This window comes from Balaenoptera acutorostrata, chromosome 7, assembly GCF_949987535.1.
Source record: "Balaenoptera acutorostrata chromosome 7, mBalAcu1.1, whole genome shotgun sequence".
Lineage (NCBI taxonomy): Eukaryota > Metazoa > Chordata > Mammalia > Artiodactyla > Balaenopteridae > Balaenoptera > Balaenoptera acutorostrata.
Window position 1 is genome coordinate 22,623,658 of NC_080070.1, and position 22,679 is coordinate 22,646,336.

A 22,679-nucleotide genomic window follows, 5' to 3' on the forward strand; every position below is an offset into this window, starting at 1 on the left:
CAGTTCCTGGCCCCTGTTTTTGCTTTCTCTAGCGATTTCCTGGCCAGAGCAGGAACTAGAGCCGAGTCTGGGAGAAGCGACTGTGACAGGCCTGTTTTCCCACCCGTGCTTCCCCGCACGACTCTGGAAGGAGGGGTGTGTCCGACCCTCAGTGTAATCCGTGTGCCCATTTAGCAGGGTTGGAGATGCCCGAAAGCAAAATCCAGCTCAGACCAAACACGAAGGTTGCTAATGTGTTGTTAATGGTGTTGAAATATGACATTTTAGTTATACCTACAAACCAGGTTTGACTATAGACTGAAGTGTGAGCTTTCCACACATTGTCACAGGAAGGCCGTCATACGCCTTGGAAGCATCTGTCTTCGTTGTACCGTACGTGGTTAAGGCCTAAGGAAGACTGATGTTATTACAGCTGACTTACCCGACCCTACTGTATTGAAAGGTGGACTTCTCATGAGGTCCACTCGGTGTCGTCGGGTTTTTGTTTATGTTCCCAGTGTTGTTTGGTAAATGCTGCAGAGGCGCAGAGTGGTGGCATGTGGCTGTCATGATTTGACATCCGGGAGGTCACTTTCTGCTGAGCGTGGCTGCTCCCTGCCGTGCCAGGCCCCTCTCACCTCTCGGCAGCCCTCTCCCTGGTGCTCATTCTCACTCCTCGGTCTCTGTAGCTGTCCCAGCCTCCCGTGCACAGAGAAAACAGACACCAAAAGGTGAGCTCACTCAGGTTCTGGCCCCAGTCGACACTTCCTCTGCACCCGCCTTGCTTTCCTTGCCTCCTGCTCCAGTGGAAGAGGAGCCCTTCTCCGTGTCCACGCTCTGGACCTTATCCCCTCTCACCTCCTCAGAGACTTTCTCTCTCTGACCTTTACCTGCCATCCACCACTGACTTTCTCCCATGAGCGTGTAGACCTACTCAAGGCTTACCAATTGAAAACAAAACCACTGGCTTTCATATTGCCTTCCCTTTCGCTTACTTCTCCATTCACTTCTCCTGCCAGGGCCAAATTTCTTGGAAGAACTGTGTGCATTTGCTTCCTTCATTTCCTCACCCTTGCCCCCTTCTCAGGCTACTCCAGTCTGGCTTCTGCACCTGTGACCAAGTTGATATTGCTCTGGCCAAAGCTGATAGTTGTCTTCCTATCCTTCTGTTGCCACATTCGCCAGATATATTTAGCATTGTATCTACCGTGACCTGTTTGATGTCCTCTCCTTTCTGGCTTGCCCTGCCCCTTTGCCTTTTTCTCCTCCTTGCCCTTTGCAGGTTCTTTCTATCCACCTCTGAGCGCCATGCTTTGTATTCAGATGCCAACTGGACATTCCCACTTGATATCTTGCTAGCGCCTCATAGCCAACAGATTCCAAACTGATCCCAGTTACCCAAGCTTGAAACCTGTGATTTACTGCGCCTTTTCTTTCCTCATCTTCCAAATCCACAAAGAAACAAAATCTGGTCAAAATTCCACATCTCAACCATTCTCAAATCCATCTACTCTGTCTCCAGTGTGTCCGTCTTGGTTACCATCACCTTTGACCTAAATTACTGCATTTTAGCATCCCTCTCCCTGCTTATTGATGTTCTTCCCCAATCCATTCTCCCGACTGCATTCAGAGTGATGCTTCTGAAAAGCAGCCTCATCGTGTCACTTCTCTGCTTGACTCTCACCCGATTCTGTGATATCCTGTACCCAGCTTGATCAGGGCCGTATAGAGTATGTGTCCTCGTAAACAAATCATCAAACACTAGGATTCACAGGGGGACGCAGAAGAGAGTTACTTCCCCCTCCGCACAGCAGAACCTAATGAAAATCCCGACTGGACATCACTCACCGTTGCCCTCCAAGGTTCCTGATCGTGGGCTTCATATTCCCGCCACCCTCCCCCACTCACCTGGTCATGCCTCCCAGCCCCATCCGCTCCTACCTGTGGTACTCCTACTCCATTTACCACCCCCGTATTCAGAGAGCACAGCTGTTTGCTGAATGTTCTGATCCTTGAGTTTCATCCCTGTCTTGTCTTAGTTTGGGTTCCCCTCAGGGCAGATTCTGAAAAGGATACAGTCTGGTCTGACTCCACTATGTAAGAACTGGGTGACCTCTCTGTGCCTCAATTTTCTCATCTTTAAAATTCCACTTTATAAGATTTAATTTGCACTTTATAGTGAAAATTAAATTAATTTGTGCATGGAGAGTGCTTTTAAAAGTCTATCTGAAGTGAGAGAGTAGCACTGACATATATACACTACCAAACGTAAAACAGATAGCTAGTGGGAAGCAGCCGCATAGCACAGGGAGATCAGCTCGGTGCTTTGTGACCACCTAGAGGGGTGGGATGGGGAGGGTGGGAGGGAGGCTCAAGAGGGAGGGGATATGAGGATATATGTATATGTATAGCTGGTTCACTTTGTTATAAAGCAGAAACTAACACACCATTGTAAAGCAATTATACTCCAATAAAGATGTTAAAAAAATTTTTTTAAAACCCCCCAAAACTCGATCTGACCCATAATAGTAGTCAATCAAGTTTGCAACAATGATAATAATGACTACTACTGTTATTAAAAATGCCGCTTCATACAGGTTTCCATCCTCAACCTACGTAGACCATATGGGAGCCCCTCTTATGTGTGCCAGTAGCACCCTATGCCTCTTTTAAATCATACTTGCTAGCTTCGTGAAGGAAGGATGGTGGCGTCCTGTTCACCATTCAGCGCTTAGCCCAGTGCCTGGTATTATAGTGTACGGTATGTACTGTGTGCTCAATAAATATTTTTTGAATGGAATTAATCAAATGACTTGTAAAAAGAGTATTCCAAATATTCTATACTTCTTACCTTTAATAAGCTGCCTTTAAAATACAAAGCATGCCTGTTAAAAAGTAAAACATGACAAACAAAACGTAACTGTGCTCCAGGGGTTTGTCTTTAAATCCAGCATCACTGAGTGGGCCTGGGCAAGCTCTCTGGGTGTCGGTGTCTCTGGAGCAGCTCTGCCTGAGAGCCTTTGTCCAGTTCCAGAATTCTTCAGTTCTCTGATAACAGTGCGCAGTAAGGATAGAGTACGTTTTTAGGACACTCAGGGTTTCCCTCATAGTTATGTTTTTTCCTGTTAGCTGGTGGGGAAATGTCATCTTGTTTCTTGGGCTTGCAGGTTCTTTCCTAGTCCTGGGGAATTTTTCAAGCTGGCTATAATGAGAGGGTCTCAAAGAACCACAGAGAGGTCTGGTATGTTCTTTTCAAGTTAAACATAATGTCCCTTCTGATTTTCACTTCTGATCGTCTCTGTTTCTGAGCTGACTTCTATAATTGTATTTAAAGATGTATCAGAAATAAGGTCTATTTTATTTTGATGCCTGCACCCTTGACATCCTTTAACCTGTGTTTCCTGCCAAGTCAAAAGCCTTCTTCAGAACTACTAACCCTAATGACTTCTTTCTTTCTTTATTCTTTTCTCTCTTTCTGTTTTCCTTTAATGGTATGTGTACACACACACACACACACACACACACACACATTATTAAATTGTGGTAGAATACATACAATGTAAAATTTACGATCTTAACCACTTTTAAGTGTAATGGCATTAAGTACATTCACATTATTGACCAGCCATCCCCATCCTCCATCTCCAGAACCCTCTCATCTTGCAAAACTGAAACTACATTCCCATTAAACACCAACTCACCATTCTCCCTTCTCGTCAGCCCCTGGCAAGCACAGTTCTTTCTGTCTCTGTGAATTAGACTACTCCAGGAACCTCATATAAGTAGACTCAGACAGTATTTGTCTTTTTGGGACTGGCTTATTTCACTTAGCATGATATCCTCAAGGTTCAACCATGTTGTACCACGTATCAGAATCTCCTTCCTTTTTAAGGCTGAGTAACATTCTGTTGTACGTATAGACCAAATTTTTGTTTATCCATTCATTGGATATTTGGGTTGCTTCCACCTTCTGGCTATTGCGAATAATGCTGCTATGAACATAGGTATACAAATAATTCTTTGAGACCCTTCTTTTAATTATTTTGGATCTAATGATTTCTTGAACCTTCTTTCTTGATGCTTCTGTTGTTTTCACAAACTCTTGCCTTCCTCTTTTGGCCATTTATCACCCCTCGCCCATCAATCTTCTTTGCCATTTTGCTAATAACGAACATCCTACTGTCAAGATTCTCATGCTTCAGTGTGGCCCTTGCAGAGCTGTTGCTATGTGGAGAAAACAGTTTGGCAACTAAGAAGTATTATTCGTTCCCACCTCCTGGACACCCACCAATTCCTGCTATTTTCTGAAGACATACCAGTGGTTCCTAAATTTTTTAAGAAAGACACCTTAGTGACAGGGCAGATTTTTGTGGCTATTGACCTTCTGTATTTTGAAATTTAACTGTTCATAGTAGCATCTTCTTGATGTATCAGTCCTATAGTTGTGATATTGATATCTGTTTTTCCTCATGAAAACAATATATGACAATCATAGAAAACTTGTATAGAAAAAATGTTACACACAATAGCACTATCAAAAAGCAGACACTGTTAACATCTTGATGCATATTCTTCTGGTCTTTTTAATGTGAATTTTTATCTATTTAAGATCATATTGTCTTGCACTTCTTTTTTGCACTTAAGGTGTAAGCATTCTCTTGTTAGGTCTTTGTAAATAGTTTAATTACTTTATATGACTGAGAGATATTTACAGGGTGTTCATTAGGTTAAATATCATTTTTCTAATTATAAAAATAACGTTTCTCATATGAAATGTCAGATATGTCAGTATTGCAAAGAAGTAATGAAAATCTAAGTCCTCTGCCCACCCCTTCTTAAGCTTCTTTTTAAATGTATTCTTTTCCAGTCTCTCTCTTTTTTTTTTTTTTTTAAATGTATTTATTTTATTTATTTTTGGCTGTGTTGGGTCTTCGTTGCTGCACACGGGCTGGGCTTTCTCTAGTTGCGGCAAGCGGGGGCTACTCTTTGTTGCGGTGTGCAGGCTTCTCATTGCGGTGACTTCTCTTGTTGCGGAGCACAGGCTCTGGGCATGCAGGCTTCTGTAGTTGTGGCTCGTGGGCTCTAGAGCGCAGGCTCAGTAGTTGTGGAGCACAGGCTTAGTTGCTCCACGGCATGTGGGATCTTCCCGGAACAGGGATGGAACCCGTGTCCCCTGCATTGGCAGGTAGATTCTTAACCACTGCGCCACCAGGGAAGTCCTCCAGTCTCTCTTTGAGATTAGCTTCTCTACACCCCCGCGCCCCCCACCGTTTGTCTGTCCCTCTCTCCATTGATATCATGTTTATATACAATTTTATATCCAGCATTTTTACCTAATATTATATTTTGTGATTTCCAGTGTTGTTAAGTATTCTCCAAAAACCATGATTTAAACATATGAATTTGCTAATTTATTTAGTCACATGCTTTCCTCCAATTTTTGATGTTTAGGTTGTTTCCCGTTTTATGTTATTGTATGTATGTCCTTGTATAGTTATCTTCCTGTGTATCTGTGATTGTTTCTTCAGGAGATATTTATAGACATGTTATCAGTCAAAACAGTTTGAGGGTTTGTAAAAAGATATTGCTGATTTCCTGAAATGATTGTCTCGCCTCACTTCACCTGCTTTGCTCTTTTTGTTGTGCATTTTTGTGAATCTGATTGATGAAAAAAACCTTGGTGTTTGCTAGTGAAATTCAATACTTTTTCGTGTTAATTGACATTTTATATTTTGGGGTGAATTGTTTGTTAATATCTTTTACCTTTTACATTTATAATAATGTAAAATATATTATCCTCTTGCAAGTATTTTATTTTTTGTTTACCTTGCAGTTTTGTCTGCTGGTTTTGAAGCTACAGATTTTAATATTTTAATGTTGTCAGATTGAGTTGATTACCTTGCCTTTTGTTGCTTTTTTCTCCATTGCTTTTGTAAAGCTAAGACTTCTTTTCCTATCTCAAATTCAGAAATATATTCTTCTAATTGTTTCTTTTTCTCCCCTTTTACATTTAACTCTTAATCTCCACAAAATTAATTCTGATGAAGGTTATAAAGTGGGAGCTAATTTTATTTTTTCAAGAATATTATCTTGTTCTCATGTTTGTCCAAAATCCCAGTAAAATTGAGATGAGAACCAAAACAAGTGCTTCTTTCTTATCTTAGTGCCTTGCTTTTCCCACTGAGAAAAATGAGGAGGCTGCGATATACCTGTGGACAGGATCAGAAGCTTTACTTCTCAGCTCAGAACTTGCCGTGTCTCTTTCCAGCTCGGGAAGTGTGATGCTCCACGCGGGTTGGTGGGGGGCAGAGACAGCAGCGGTAATAAGGTATGGGGGCCCATGAGCTGGGGACTAAGTAGCCCAGAGTGAGCCTCTCAAAGTCTTGACCCCATTTCAGTTTTCCTCGACTAAGATAAGCTACCAGGGCTCAGCTCATTGGAGGCGTACTTGAACCTCAGGTTATAGCTGTAAGGCGGCATGTGGTGAAAAAAGAGTCCTAGCCTGGGAAAGTCAGAGAGCTTGGGTCCAGTTTCAGCTGTCAGTCAACTATCTGTGTAACATAGGAAAGTCTCTTAACTTCTCTAATTTCCTGATTTATAGAATAAATCTGAGATTTAGTCTCAATAAGTTATGGTCTCGGCAAGTGGCAGAGCTAGGTTGTGCTATGACTTTGTTGGGGAACATTTCTTGGTAACTAGTTCATCTTTCCTTATTAATCCAGTCAGCCAGTATGGTACCAAGTTTAGGAAGAATATCACAGTATCACGTAATACTCCACCTTGGGGCGTTTCTGCTTCTCACCATTCCTGACTGTTCCTAGTCTATTTCAAGCTTCCCTTCTGAGAGTCTTCTGTCTTCCCTAATAATTTCTTCTCCAGCTACCTCTTGTGTTTAAGAATTAAAAAAGATGAGCTAGTAATCAGGAAACACTCAGAACTGATGTTTGTCACTGACCTTGCCCTGCCACTTGCCTGGGGTATAAATTTTTTTAAGAAGCTGAAATAAAGATATGAAAAGCATTTTGAAAAATGTGAAGCATTAGGTGATAAAAGTAATAGTTATGAGGTACAAATACCTGCTCTCAACCATGTTAATTGTTTTTATTGGTATTAATAAATTATTATTTATTAACAAATTAATAACAGAAATTGCGTTGAGAAACAAAACAGTCACAGGCCAAACCTTTTGAATTTCAAATACGTTTATGTTAACATACTCTGTTTTAGACAACCAGCAGAGAGACTATGGTCAGGTAGTTTTTATATGATGAAGTCATCTATCAGTCAATCCATTACACTTTTTAAGGTGTTTTAATGTTTATCTCCCACTTTTTGGTTTCCAGAGTAAAATACCTCAGATGAAAATTTCTGTGGTGTTGACGTTTTCCTCTTGAGAATGTATTTGCTGTAATAAAATACAGTAACCACTTGAAATCTATAAAACTTGTGTGAAGTCTGGATAAACCTAAACAGTTTTTTCTTTGTGCTCCAGGAGCACACAGCACTATATATTAAATAAAGCACAAATATTTATACATAGCTGCAGCTGTGTTTCGTTTCATTACAATTATGTCTTGCCTGATCTTCAAATAACATGAAAAATCATCTTTAAAATAAACCTTGAATGGTTATGATCTTCATAGAAACAGTTTCTTTATTAATTAAACTTTTGTTTTTCATAGTGCATTGCTTTGATCTCGTAATATTTTTTAAAACATCCTGAGGGTTTATTTTCAAGGCTTCCAAATGAATTTTTATTTCTTAAAAGCCATAATATATTCATGGCTCAGTGAATCCCAAAGACAGTATTTTTAAACTCCTGTTAAGTTTATTTTTCTTAGCATGCTAGTCTGCTGCATAATTTTCTTTGCTCTATGGGTCACGTGATTCCTCCCGTCCATAACACACGCACTTAAAAATTTCACTTCCTGATTGAGCCATCAAGATTATGTAAAATGTAAATCAGTCTAAATACCTAAGAGCAGGAATTTTAAGGGAAAAATGCTGTTTTCTTTTTCTGTTTCATTATTGATGCCTAAAAAATCGGAGTGTGTGTTTGCCTATTTGTATTTGGAAACTGGAGACTGTTAGGGTGGTTTTTTGTTTTTGTTTTTGTTTTTGTCCCTTCCCTTTCAGATTGCATCAGAGTTTGCTTTCATTATAAAAATAAAGTACCAAGTAGATAGAACGTAGGAGTGGTGTAGTTGCAGGACTGAAATCAAAATGGTTCCGATTACTGAGAGAGCTGTTGATTTACTTATTCTTTTCATGATCTGAATGGAGAGTGCAGCATCTCTCGAAAGGTAACGATTTGATATTTCGGAGTTGTAAATGGTCATTTAGCCTTTCTGCGGCCTGATATAAATGAAAGTAATTTCTAGCAGGCCGGATGACACTTGGTTTATCATGAATCTAAAAATCCCTCACATTTTCTCAAAGCAGTTTTGAAGTTGTCATAGTAACGGCATGATATTTGGAGGGTCTTTTTAGTAGTTCTTTAGCTAGAGTTAATTAATTTTATTAACCCTGGACGTTTTTCTTTTTATTCTTCTCTGACAAACAAGGGCCATAATTGCTCAAGTATGTATTTGGTGTTCTTTATTTCTTGGTGACTATAGTTTGAGGACTTGATGTTTTGCAAGTTGTTTCAGGAAAGCAACGAGAATGTTATCAATTGATTTCAGATAGTTTAAACTTGGGTTTTTAAATACTTCTCTGTAAAATTGCACGACCGTTGTAGGACCAGAATTTAGTTTTATTTAAAGAGATGGGTTATGGGAGATGTTCGCTCAAATTTTATTGTGACTTACACAATTAAATTGTGTTGCAACTATCCTCTTTTTTGTTTAATTCTGCTAGGTCCAGAGTAAGAATTGAAGAACACAGAAGGGAAATGTCAGACTTACAGGAGAAAATTATTTCTTTAAAAATGCAACAGTCAGATACAATACCAAAGTTGTGTTCCACAAAAGAAAAAGAAATGGATAAATCTGACTTTATCAAAATTGAAAATGCAACAACAGTGCTCTTTGAAACTCTAAAATACGCTAAAATAAATTATCCTCTAGGAAAGTTTGTGGGAATTTTTTTATTGGGAGAAAGTAGGTCAGGATCTTCTGTTAGCAAAGCTCTGTGGCAGAAATTCTTGCCAATATGGCGATCGGTGAGGAAAGAAGCCCCTCTTGGGCAGGGAGAGGGTCAGAAGAAAGAATGGTCTGTACTGGGTCTGGATGCTGGGACTTGAAAAAGTATCAGATGTTGGATGCTTTTGTTTTCTTGTAAAAGTGATCAGAGAGATGTGACACTTACAAAAGGTATCATGTGAGTTCTGTGGGCTTAATGCTAACGCCAGTATCCCTACTGTTGTGTGGAGTATTTGTTCAACCAGAGGTGGTTCAAGACAGTCAGGGTAGCAGCATGTGCAGCCAACAGCAGTAAAGGTGCTAATACACGTCCAGTGATGTCAGGAGTTACGAGACAGCAGTTTCAAAACACTGCAGTAAACAAGGTCATAGTGTCCCGTTTTGCTGGAAGAAGGTTTGTTTTTATGAGCTGGACAGTACATGGATGAAGTAATTTTTCAAAACAAACATCAAATTTATATGTTGGGTTTTTCTTCCTACTTTTTGGATTTAAAAAAAAATTAACCAGGTGAGATTTAGTAAGGGTTACATTTTTAAGCAGAATTATACTTTTTTCCTGTTTTGTTTTGTTTTGTTTTTTTAATTGATTCTCTGTAGTTTCCACAGAGGAAATGAAAATACTTCTGATCTAGGATTCTTAAATGCAGTTTTAGAGAGCAAGATATGACCCAGCACACGGCAAATGCCAATCACCATCACCAGTAAAACACTCCTTCTAATTTTGTACCTTTCGCTCTTACTTAGGCGTCTACGTAGGAGAAAGTTAATGGCGCAGAATGCTGCTGACCGCGTGGTTCTCGTCTTAATACATTTTCCAACCTTGAACCTGAGACTGCCAGAGGCTCAAGTCTCTGAATGCTCGTCTGAGCCGTTATCTGCTGGTGGCCTGGTTCCTGAGCTAACAAGTGGGTGTCCCAGGCGTGCGTGTGGTAATAGCAGCAGTGGTGCCACGTGGCGCCCAGAGGTCGCCTTGGTCTGTCCTGGAGATTCTTGGTCCTCGCTGAAGCTTCTGAGTTGAACTGTGAACTTGGGGCATCCTGAGAAGCGCAGGCATTTTGGAGTTCCACAGCAAACCTGGATGTTAAGTGTCAACACAGCTTATAAAGTGAAAGCAGGGGCCTTGAGGAAGGGAATTACCCTCATCTCGACCGGACCTGCTTACTGTGCTGGAAAACAAAGTAAGTTTTGTTTGTTTTTAGTCAGTCTCTCCTACATGTTTTTCTTGCTAACATTATTAAACACTCAGTATCTGGTAAATGCCAAGGTTTTTTTTTTTCCTTTTCATTGGGAAGTAGGAGATGAAGTTTGTTAAATAGCTGATTGCTTCTTTTATCTTTCTGTCTCTCTTCCTGTATCTAGTGTGCTGGCTGGCTTGTTAAGAGGTAGAAAGAGACTGAAATTTATCATCAATGAGAAAACAAAAAGTTCTCTTTTTTTCTCTTTTTAAATGGCTCAAGAACTTTTCCATTAATTTAATGATGGTGATACAGACAAGGCTTTTTAGGAGGTGCAGCCAGGAGCACATCTAGCAAAACAGCCCCAGTTCACTGCCCTTATTTCCATTGGGAAGCAGGAAAGGTGCGTGTACAAGACAGGTATGAGGACGGGGGTGTCTGCACGTGGGAACTGCAGACACTAGGTGGGAATGAATGGCTCTTGGATAAAAGGCTGTAATTTTAAAGCCTGTCAGGAAATGGAAAGGACCTGAAGAATACAAATTATTTAACGATGTTGGGAAAAAAAATTTAATATAAAAATGGGATAAAATGTATAAAGTCCTAACCGAATTTTTCCTTCATGTTAGAAAGTTTCGTGCCTTGCAGATTTATAGAAAATATGTTTAATAACTTTAAAAAATAATAATTAAGAGGCTTCATCTCCTACACAGAAGATTCTGTGACATCAGCCTAATTCTGACACTTGGCCCCTGTCTTACATTTTTGTTTGTTTGTTTTTTATGCTGATCCTGTCTCCAAAGATGTTACATGGCTTGATAAATTTTTAATACAAAGTTCTGTGGTTTTGAAAATGCAAAACGAATAGAAATGCAGAGTGGTTTGTGATTTGTAATTAAAATTATCCTTCCTCATAAAATGGGCTGCTTTTACCGGAGAATTTTCTTGACTTCTCTGAACTTAAAGAGTGACACTTTGAAGGTAGAAGGGGGCAGCATGTCTGTAGTGTGGCGTTGGAAAGCAGAAGTCAGGGGTCTTACTTTTAAATCTAGTGTGGAATACAGTGTGAATTTAAGTTCGGGCTTCTGTGCCGTGGGAGTTCCCATTTTATCTCAAAGTGGTGATGGTAGGACTTGAGGTGTCTGTATTTCATTTGAAACACTCCAGGCTCCCTATATGAATGTCTGTGAATTATTAATTCAGCAAACATCTTTAAGTACCTTCTTTCTGTATAGTGTTGTGCTCAGAGCTATAGTTTTTCATAATTAAATTTACAGAGATTTGGTTTATAAATCAAAGATTGAGAACAGTTTGAAACAAGGGTGAATGAGCAGAGCATTACCATCGAAACAGTTTGTTAAAGATGGTGCCAAGTGAGCAGGGCTGTCCCCTTCTGAGCTGCCCCTCCTAATTAAAGGGGAAGGTGGCTGCCATCTGTCTTCTTTCATTCAAGGCAGTAGGGGGTCTGGGGTGGAAGGAAGCAACCCCCCCTCTTATTTTTCTCCCACTCTTTTTTATAGTCGGCTTTCTCTCTAGTCAGTGACCCAGAAGGTCATTGATGATCTGTCTATCTCAGAATGAATAGTAACATAAGCATGCAAGGCACTTGCAAAAAAAAAAAAAAAAAAGTTTATAACATGAATTTATCTATTTAGAATTCTGCTTGAATTATGTCTGAGAGTATTGTAATCCCTTTCTTGGTGTCATTGCCCCTTTTGTCGCTGAGGGCACTACTGGCAGAAAAAGTGGGGGGGTTCTACTTTTATTGATTTTGTTTTTTCATGAAAAATTGTTTACACTCCACCAGGCATAATGTAGAAGATGGCAGCATGTAGCTCTCCAGTGAGGATGTACAGGAATATTATTTCTTACCAAAACCAAGGACACCTGTTAATTATTATTATATATGTATATACCTATATATATATAATCTCAAGGGAAGTTGTGGACAAAGAGGTTAACAGATCTCCAAGATACTCAGTGGTCTACTGGTCTACTGCAGCTTTTTTGGTCCAGTCATTGAAATAACTTAACACTGATTATCCTTCAGTTAAGCAATAAGCCTTTCAAACCTTTTCTCATGAGAATAGGTTATTGGAGAGTTTAGTTGTAGTTTGGGGTCATGGCTTTAACTGCTTTTGAAACATAGAGTATTCTAACAAAATGATTGAGCTTTCTTGCCTCGGTTTCCACACCTTTAAATGGAAGAAATATGTGCTGCTTTTAAAAATATTTAAGAGAATATGAAATAATACTTTCTGTCTTTGATAGAAAATTTATTATAACTGAAAAATTCTAAAATCTTTGGTTATTTTTGTTTTCAGTTTTCATATACAAAATCTAGCAAAGTGCCACCAGTTATCTAAAAAGATTTGGTCCTTAACACTCTCTGTTAAGCCTCCCCAAGCAGTAGATAATGGACTTCTCAGAATATGCTGACTTTTAGAACTCTCTGTGATGTGGAAATGTGTTTCTTAAACCCATAGCAATATGTTTGGAAAGCCCAAATGTCACAGTCATTGTCTTTTTATTTAGAGTATTTTTTCAAATTTGTCATCGACCTGTAATGAGGTTTCTTGGAAACTAAGATGTGCTTATGTTGTTGAATGTTGGAAAGAGCAGTCTGTAGATTCTGGAGACACTGACAACAGTTTGTATGATTGGATGATACCTGAAAAGTAGCTCATTTCCTGATCACTGAAGGATACACGGTGCTGAGCGGGCGGGTCTTTTTGGCTTTTTCATGTAATTTGGACATTGAACTAGATGCTTCCCTAACTATCTTTTTAAAGTTGTGATTTACACTAATTTGTTTTTACCCATCAGTATATATTTCAGGGCAACTAAATAAACAAATTAAATGAAGCACATGTATAAGGTGTGACTCTAAAGTAATGCAATTAATATTTTAACTCACAGAGCAAAAGACACATAGACGTGCAAATGGATGTTGCCTCCTTAAAGTACTGTGTTAGCTGGGAAGAATTTAAACTTCTACAGCAATGCCATCTTTGCCAAGGACACATTCAAAACTTTTTTTCGCCATTGCCTTAAAAGCCTCCCATCCTTTTTTATTATCCACAGTGGTGGGAATTCTCTGGCCTTGGAGGGTAGGAAGGAGCCAGTAGTTAGGTCTGATGAAAAGGTTTATGATCCACTAACTGATTTGAGTCATTGATTCATGTAAACATTTACTGAGCCACCGACTACATTCTAGCAGTCAGCACTGCAGATTCAGAAACGGGCATGTCAGGGGCCTGCCTCCAGGAGGACAGTTGAGTGGGATAAATGACATATAAAGAGGTAACATCACAGATTGACAAGTACTATAACAGAGATACATGCGGTGCATGGTGTTGCCAGAGCCCGGCGGGGTTGGAGGGGGGGAGTTAAAACTTGATGGAAAAATGAGGATTGTTGTGTACATGATTTATAAAGTGGCTTACATAACAGAATTTTGGAAATGAAAGCCCTGAAAAACACCTTCTACTTTAAGGATAAGGAGATGGGAATTTTATTTCTGAAATTCTTTAATTCTCAGCTAGTTGAAAGCCTTATGAAAAAAGGTGTTCATTCTGTAATAGACATCTTTTTTTCTTTTTTTTTAAACAAAAGAAATTGTGGCTATATAAAAGGTGAGGTCTGAAAAAGATTTTGGACATTGTTAGAATAACTCCGTGTTCTCCAAAGGAGATTATGTTTGAGGAATGATTCTTACTTACATGTTAAAATTGAGTACTTTTGACACATTAAATATACCAAAGCATTACATGCCATATTGATTCCTGAGAGTAGCTGTCTAGCTTTCGGGAGACAGTGAACTTGAAGCTGGCCTGCATCCTAAGTATATGGTGGGAGAGAAAAGGCTTCCTCAGGTCTTCTTTCGTGTTTTATTCCGCAGGGACAGAATTTCTGTCCCACAGCCAATAGGTGATCTCCCTGTGGATAAGTTCACTTAACAGTTATTTGTGGAGTGTCGCTCTATGCCAGGCACTGTTCTAGGAGCTGAGCAGAAGCTTGATGATTGCAACCCCCCCAGGTGCTGGTACATCCTCAGCAGGACCCTGTGGGTGTGCACATTCAGCTGCTGTTTCCTGGGTGCCTTTCCTGAGCATGACAGTGTGGGCCTGGACATCATGCTGCCCGCGGAGAGCTTGCAGCTAAGGTTCCGTGCACAGATAAACATAGAGAAGAGAGATAAAATGTATAAAAGAAAAGAGATAAATCCAACACACTACACATTTGTAGAAGAGATTTTTCTCAGGCTGGGCCATCAAGAAATGCATCATGGATCGAGGAGGCTTTGGCCGGACAAAGAAAGGTGGTGTTGGACTTGAGGACTGTGAGGGTCTGAGTCCGAGGACACATGAGCAGAGACATATAGAAAGGGATGGGAAGTACTGGTGCGCAGAGTGGGCAGTGACTAATGTGTTGTTGCTGGGCAACAGTGTGTGTATAAGTGACTAACGGGAAGAGAAGGCAGCAAAAGTCAGTTGAGGCTGACCCAGGAGGGCTGTGAAGGCTTACGACTAAACGATTTAGACTGGATACTAAGTCATGGGAACAGTTGAAGAATTTTGGTCAGGTGAATGACAATAGGATCTTCTGGAATCAGTGTGTGGGGTGGCCTGGACAGTGAGAAAACCATAGCCAGGGAAGCCCAGCAGAGCTGCTGTGATAGTCCAGGAGGGAGGTGCAGGGGGCCTAAGTGAGGGGGCACGACTGGAATGGGCCTGGATGAGAGGGGTTGCCTGGCGGGGAGGAGGATAGAAGCAGAATTGCTCCAGATTTTTTTTTTTAATATTTATTATTTATTTATTTTGGCTGCACCAGGTCTTCGTTGTAGCATGCAGGTTCTTTAGTTGTGGCATGCATGTGGGATCTAGTTCGCTGACCAGGGAGGAAACCCAGGCCCCGTGCACTGGGAGTGCGGAGCCTTAACCACTGGACCACCAGGGAAGCCCCTACTCCAGATTTTTGAACTCAGGTGCCATTTGTTATTTCTATGTCATTTGCCAGGCATTTCACGTACATTATCTCATTCAATCTTAGACTAATCCTATGAGGTTGGTATTTTTGCCCTTATTTCAGAGATGAGAAAACTAAGGCTCGCAGAAAGATCTGTCTAAAGCTGCCCAGCTAATAGGATATAGAGCAGCATATTCCAGGCATCCCTGATTTCCATGCCTGTGCTCTTTCTACTGTACTAGGTATTGAAGAGAGCAGATGTGAGAGAGAAGATGATCGCTATCCACTTTGTACATGTTCAGTTTAGATACTGGTCAGACATCCATCAGGCAAATGGAGTTGTGGAGCCGAATCTCAAGGACAAAGTTAAGAGGATCGGAGACAGGGATTTAAGAATCAGCTGCGTGCTCCTTTATTCAACACATACTTGTTGAGTGTCCTTATGGACGAGCACCGCGTGGCAGTGGGAATACAGTGCTGAACGAGAGAGCCATAGTCTTACCCTACAGAACAGGCTCGTGAGGGAGACTCCATACTGTGGGGTGACTGTAATGCAGGGGGGGAGTGCAGATTTGCTACAGGAACACCAACCCGGGGGACCTAACCAAGTCTGGGGACCAGGAAGTCTCTGAAGGAAGTTATAGTACTTAACACGACACTCGCATGATGAGTGCCAAGGTAAAAAGGAAGAAAAAGGCATATTCCGGGTAGGGGAACTAGAATGTACCAAGACCCCAGAGGCAAGAGAGAAGCATGATACATCTGAAGAACTGGAAATTATGTGGCGCTGAAACGGAGAAAACAGGAGATAAGGCCGGAGAGGTGGGCAGCAGCTAGATCAAGAAATGCCCCAGAAGCTGTATTAGGGGATCTGATCATCTCTTTAAGGACATGGGAAGTATTCATGGGTTTTAAGCACTGGGGTGATGTGATTAGACTCATGTTTTAGAAGGACCGTTCTGTCTGCTGGAGAACAGATTTTAGGGAAGCAAGTACCGGAAGCAGGAAAACTGGTCACGAGTTCATTGGAGAGAGGATTCTAGATGAGAGGTGAGGATGATCCGGATAGAGAGACTCTGGTTGATGTCTAAGAATGGTAGACATATGGAATTTGGGGGGTTGTTGGATATTGGGAGATGAGGGAGAGAGAAGGATAAAAGTTAACATGGAAGTTTCTAGCTGGGCCGCTGGGTTGTTGCTGGTACTTTCCTAGGGGACACGGTGGAAGGATCAGGTGTGGGGTTTAGGATTATTAGGTTTGGTTATCCTAAGTAACCATCTGGTATCCTAAATAGTAAAGGGAGCTGAGGGAGAGGGGATCGTGGTCAGAGAGAGGGACATCAGCATGTACTAGTTCAGAAGTGAAGCAGTTCAAGTGATAGTAAGGGAGCAAGGTCGTTGGAGTGGACAGGTCCAGAGGAGGGGGGAGCTGGCCGTGGGATGTGAGGAGGTTAAGGAGCTGACAGACCCGTGCTGGATGGGTGTTCATGTGGAGGTTAAAGTCACACAGGTTGCTGGCAGGACTTGGAGTGGAGAGGGTCAGCGTGGAGGTCGGTCACTGCCTGTGGCGTAGGTATGGTGGTTGGGCACTGAGGTGTGTGAGTTGCAAACGTGATTTCCACGGACTGCGTGCACAGCGTCAGAGAGAGAAGGGAGCTGGAGCATGAGGAGAGAGTGAATGGGACCCAGGACTCACCTCTGAGAGGCGTTAAGGGGTGGGAGGAGACCACGGAGGAGCTTTCAAAGGGGAAAACGGGCAATTTCAGAGTCTTAGAAGGCCAGTGGACGTTGGTGCTGGGGAGAGGAACTGTTGAGAGGTGCCCCACTAACGCAGGGGTAAGGAGGGGAGGACTGTGAGAGGCCTTCGGATTGCTGAGCCCGGAGTCATGAGTGCCTTTAGGGGAGAGGTTCATGGAGTGATTGGGGGGGCATGCAAGATGTGGAGGAGTGAGTGGGAGTCAATGGGTACCGGCAGCAAGCATCACCTACACTTGCAACAAATTTTAGGTTGAAAGAAAAGACAAAGAATCTTCTGGTAGCTGGAGGGATAGAATCTATTATAGCATCTAATAGTCCTCTTGTTTTATATCTTTTGACAATCTTCTAGTATTCTCTGCTGTGTGTCTTTGGTCAAATGATTTACCCTTTCCCTGCTTCATTTGTAAAATGAGTACCTGCCTCGTGGGGTTGTTGTGAGGATTACATGAGTTGCAAAGTAGTGCCTTGCACATAGTAAGTGCCATATAAATGGTGGTTAATAAAAGCAAAGTAGGAAGCATGTATATCAACCGTCACATTTTGGCCACTTTTCCCTGAGTGTTCACAATAATTCTGTAGTGTAAGTGGCAGTGACCTCATTCTACAAACAAAACAGGCCTGGAGAGTTTTAAGGAACTTATTCTAGGTCATGCTGCTAATGAGTGGTAGAATAGGGAGACAGGGCTCCTTTGACCTGACCGAAAGTCGATGGTCCTCCCACTGGATCATGCTTGTGTGTGCCCCCGGGCTGTTGCAGAAAGCAAGTTGGACTTGGAGCCTTTCTCGGCCAGAAGCTGGGGAGCAGTTTTACATGGGGGTGCACTCTGCATGTCCCCCACCCTGTTCGTTTCACTCATTTGTCTTATCTGTCTGGCCCTTATAGGTACTGAGTTTGCAGCCCTTGTTCTAAAGGCTTGTTCTTTCTGTGGACTGGAGTACATTCTCCTGACTCTTCCTACTTACTATTCATAGGTACCATCTTCTATGTCTGCTTTCAAGGTTTTTCTTCAGCCTTAGAATTCATCTCTAAAGAAATGGGTGCCTCATCTGAATTTCTTGCCTCTAATCTGGTCTCAGAAAGTGAAGTTGCTCTGCATTCTTAGAGGCTCTCCCTGCAGCAAAGAACCATCTGAACACCATCTCTTCTGAAAGGATAGTGTGATGGTTAATTTTATGTGTCAGCTTGGCTGGGTCACAGTACCCAGGTGTTTGGTGAAACACCAGTCAAGAAGGTGTATAAAAATACCTGTTGAAGGTATTTTTAGCTGAGATGAACATTTAAATCAGGGGTGTTGAGTAAAGCAAATTATCCTCCATAAGGTATGTGGGCCTCATTCAATCCACTGACGGCCTTAAGAGGAAAAGATTGTTGTCCCCCAGGGATGAAGGAATTCTGCCTCCAGACTGCCTGCCGGCTTGAGACCACAGCATCAGCTCTTCCCTGGGTCACCAGCCTGCCCTGCAGATTTCGGATTTGTCAAACCCCACTGGAATCGGCCTAAGCCAATTCCTTAAAATTCCATCTCTTGATCCCTGTCTCTTTCTCCCCCGCCCCCTCCACACCACATCCTATTGGCTCTCTTTCTCTGGAAAACTCTGATTAATATAGACAGGAAGATACAGAAATTTAAACTGTTCAGCTGCTGTTGATATTAGCAAAAAACGGCATCAGGCCTCTCTAGGCATTCCTGGTGGAGATGTATATTGCTTGTCGTGTAGATGAGGAAAGTGAATTACAGAAGGGATGTGGTGCACCCAGTGTGATGCAGAAAGAAGATGTGAGCGCCAAGGAGAGAACTCCCGACTCCTCGGGTGTGGCTCAGTTGCTCTCTTGCTATTTGGCTCTCACATGCTTATTAGCAGCATAATGAAGTTACTGGGTTTGCCAGGCATAATTATTGCTAACATTTATAGACTATTTTCTAGGGCTCAGATCTATCGTAATTGCTTCACAGATGTTAGTGATTTTAATTCTTAAAACTACCCAGTGAGCTAGGGACTGATATTAACCCCCTGTTACCGATTTTAAACACCGAGCCCCAGTGAGCATCATGGTCATTGCTGCACAGCAGGTGAGTGAGAGAGCCAGGCGTGGGGCCCAGGCAGCCTGGCTCTGGAGGCGGTGCTCCTAACCCTTCTGCTCTACTGCTTCTCAGTCTGAGATGTCCTGAATGTGGCCTCTCATCTGTCCCTTTGGAGCCATCATCTAGAACCTTCATCATGGTTAGTGGTGCTTTGGTAGGGCTTGTTTTAAAAGAGAAATGCTCTAAGTGATTTTTCAAGAGGCCTTCCAATGATACTCCCTTGCTACCTCCTTGAGAAACAGAAAACATTCCCATTACAGCAACAGTATGGGGTATATTCTTGCTGGGGTATATTTTTAGCGACTAGACTTTCCTGTCTAGCTCAGTGACACTGATGGCTACCTGATTTGCCAAAAGTCATACAGAAATGTGATCAAGTGGCGATGTGGCTTAGTTCCTTGTCCAACAATTTGGGGTGTGTTCTGGGGAAGAAGATGGCAAACTTCGTTGTGTGGGTCCTTCAGCTCTCTGAGGAAATAACCTTCCTAACTGTCATTTATGGGGCCTTTAGTGTGCCAGGGACTGTTTGAAGTGCTTTACAAACATGATCTCGTGGAATCTTCGCAACATTATCATCCCATTTTACATATAAAGAAAGCAATAATTAGGGAGTTAAACAGTGTTTCCAGGGCAGGATTTAAACCTCATCTAATGACCCCAGCCGTGTTCTCAGTCACTCTGCTGTGCCTCTGCTGCCAGCTCCCTGGTGTCCATGAGGGCAGGAACTTTTTTTTTTCACTGAGTTCCTCATCATATTTCTGCATCTACCAAGTGCAGTGCCTGACACATAGTAGGTTCTTATACATATATGTTGAGTGACTGACGGACTCACTCTGTTCTCTGAGATCACTCCCAAATAGCCATGGGGATGGGGAGAGAGAGGGTATTACAGACGCATGTGGATTTAGCCCTCAGGCACCTATTGGAGGATGTTTTCTCCTCAAGATGAGCCTATCAGCCTGGGCTTCAGTCAGTGCCACATGGCTCTGTCAGTAACTCTCCTTCCCAAAAGAAATCTGCATGATACTGTGTACATCCCTGTCATTAGCATTCAGGACCGACTTTTCATAGCTGGTATGCCACACTGGTCTAGGGCAACATCTAAGTAATTCTGGTGCTTTTAAGGAATCATCAATTATGTATTTTAAAACATTCCTTAAACTCTGTTTCTTTAATTATTCCAGGTTCCTCTTTGTCTCTCTGTCTGTGTCTTTCTCTCATTCTTTCTTGGTCTTGCACACATGCACACACACACCCCTTAGTTTGTCACCTACCTATCTCACAAACATATATATCTCCTTTCTTTTTTAGTGAAATATGTGGTATACGTGGAAAACCACTTTGTAAAATGAAACTGTATGATTTAATATTTATATTTTGTCTCATTTTTTCTCAATATTCCTTTCCTTTGCTTCTCATAAATGAAAACTAGATACTGTATTCAGTACCATTTATATAAGCTTATTTTTCCTCTTGGAAATTGTAAGTTATGATGATTTTGACCGAAAAATTACTGTTAATGTAAGAAGCCTTAGGATTTACATTCTACTCAAGGCCATGCAAAAATGCAGATTCACTCAGTAAACACTCACTGACAGCCTGCTTTGTGCCAGACTTCACCTCCTCTTAGCTTTGGAAAGCTTCAAAGTGGGGCAGTTTATGTTTGGGAATGACCAGTTAAAATAGCAAGACAGATAGGCAAGAATCTAACTTTCAGAAATTTAAATGGGGGGGCGGGGGGGCGGAAGCATGCATCAAAACAGATCACAATCTTACCTTATTGGAGCTCCAAAATTAATAAGTACATTTGAAAGATGTACTCTGTCAACCTTCTTAACAGAATTTTTGCTGGCACTCCTCTTTTTGAATCTCTGTTCTGAATCGTTTATTCTTTTTTTTAGTAAGGAGGAAGAAAAAGTTCTCCTTAAGAATTCATTAGAAATTAACATTAATCTCAGCATTTAGTGTTCTTCAGAACATGATGATAAAGACTGATTTGAAAGGGCAGTGCTTAGTTTGATCAGCCGTGGAAAAGGAGGACAGGCCATGGTCCTGGCCAGCGCATCTTCGCCATGGTGGAAGAATGGTGTTGCTTTAATTGTAATTCTTTCATTCCCTTCCTTGCCAAGCCCACTGGCTTCTGTTATAACATGTGGCGACTTCTCCCTTGGAGACTAACTCAGTCCAAGTTGCCATAATATTTAGGACCAGTTACAAAGACATTTCTTCCCCTAAACCCATGCCAAATCCAAATCAAACTGTCTTCTCCTCCCTGGCCATTCAGATAGATCCAGTTCCTATTTGAAAAGCACAAGAAATGCACAGGCCTCTTTTTGTTTCATTGCCTGTTCGAACAGATAAATAAACAAGGCACATCATGCCTAGTGCTGCTTTGAGCTTGGTCACTTCCTTCTGAAATAGACTCTGATGCTGTGTTCGTTTTAAGAATTGCAACTTAGATGCTCTAGAAAAAAGAAAGCATATATTTTAAGTCTGTCTACAATAAACTGCTGCTCTCAGTGCTGATGGGGGAGAGAAGGGTAACTCCAAAATCACGGGCCTTCACCAGGTGAGGTGCTGAGCTTCTCCTGGACAAGCCTCGAGAGACCCAAGCCCGGGCAGGACAGGGAGATGTTCTCATCCTTAGCGGCCTTGGATCGTCCACCTGCTAAACAGGGAACACTAAACAAGTAATATCAATCAATCCATTTTCTTTTTAAGAAAGAAAGCCTAGCGAAATAGAAAAAAGATCCCCGATAAATAAATTTGTTCTGACCTCTAAACCTAGTCATTTTTTCCCTTGGCATTTGATCCATGTATTACATATGTGTTTTATTCATCCTTGTAAAAATAATTATATTCCATAACCCAACTTTATTAGTATACATTAATTTCTTCATATTTTTACCAAGATTTACTCTCCTTCACCGCTTAGTTTGTTTTAAAGTATAACTTTCAACACAGTTCATTTTTACGGGTTGTATTTCTGTCTTTTTGATTTGTTGATTATTTGATATATACAAAAGATTATGCATAACATACAAGTAAGCTCTAAAGCACAGTTTTTAAAAATGTACTCCAGTGACCCACCACCTACTTTAAGAACTAGAACATTACAGATGCTTCTGGATCCCTCTGTGAACTTCCTTCCCACTATTCTCCAGCTTCCTTACAATTCTGAAATTTGTGTTTTTAATTCCCTCGATTTATTTTAAACAAACATATAAATTTTATCACACAAATGTGCGTTGCTAAAGGTATTTTGAGATACGTAAAAAATGGCGTCACACCATGTGTAGTTTTTTGTAGCTTATGTTTTTCCCCCATATTATGTTTATAAAAGTCACCCATGTTGTTGGGAGTATAGCTGCAGTTCCTTCGTATACATTGCTGCAGTGTTCCAGAGGTGTGACTGTATCACAGTTTACCCATTATCTTGTTTATGGGGAGAGGGGAGAAAAAGAAGGAGTTCTGTTTTAGTCGTGTTGACTTTGAGATGCCTGTTGCAATTCCAGTGGAGATGTTGAGTTGGCAAGTGGATATTCAAGTTTGTAATTCAGGGGAGAGGTCTC

General features: G+C 41.4%; 1 long non-coding RNA gene across 1 annotated transcript in view; it reads left to right on the plus strand.

The window, feature by feature from the left end:
• Positions 1-10,299, plus strand: part of LOC103014553 (uncharacterized) — a 34,821-nt gene extending 24,522 nt beyond the window's left edge. The window contains exon 3 of the long non-coding RNA XR_450550.2: positions 9,867-10,299. This is a non-coding gene — a long non-coding RNA (uncharacterized LOC103014553). The remainder of the gene's footprint in view (positions 1-9,866) is intronic.
• The last annotated feature ends 12,380 nt before the right edge of the window (positions 10,300-22,679 follow it).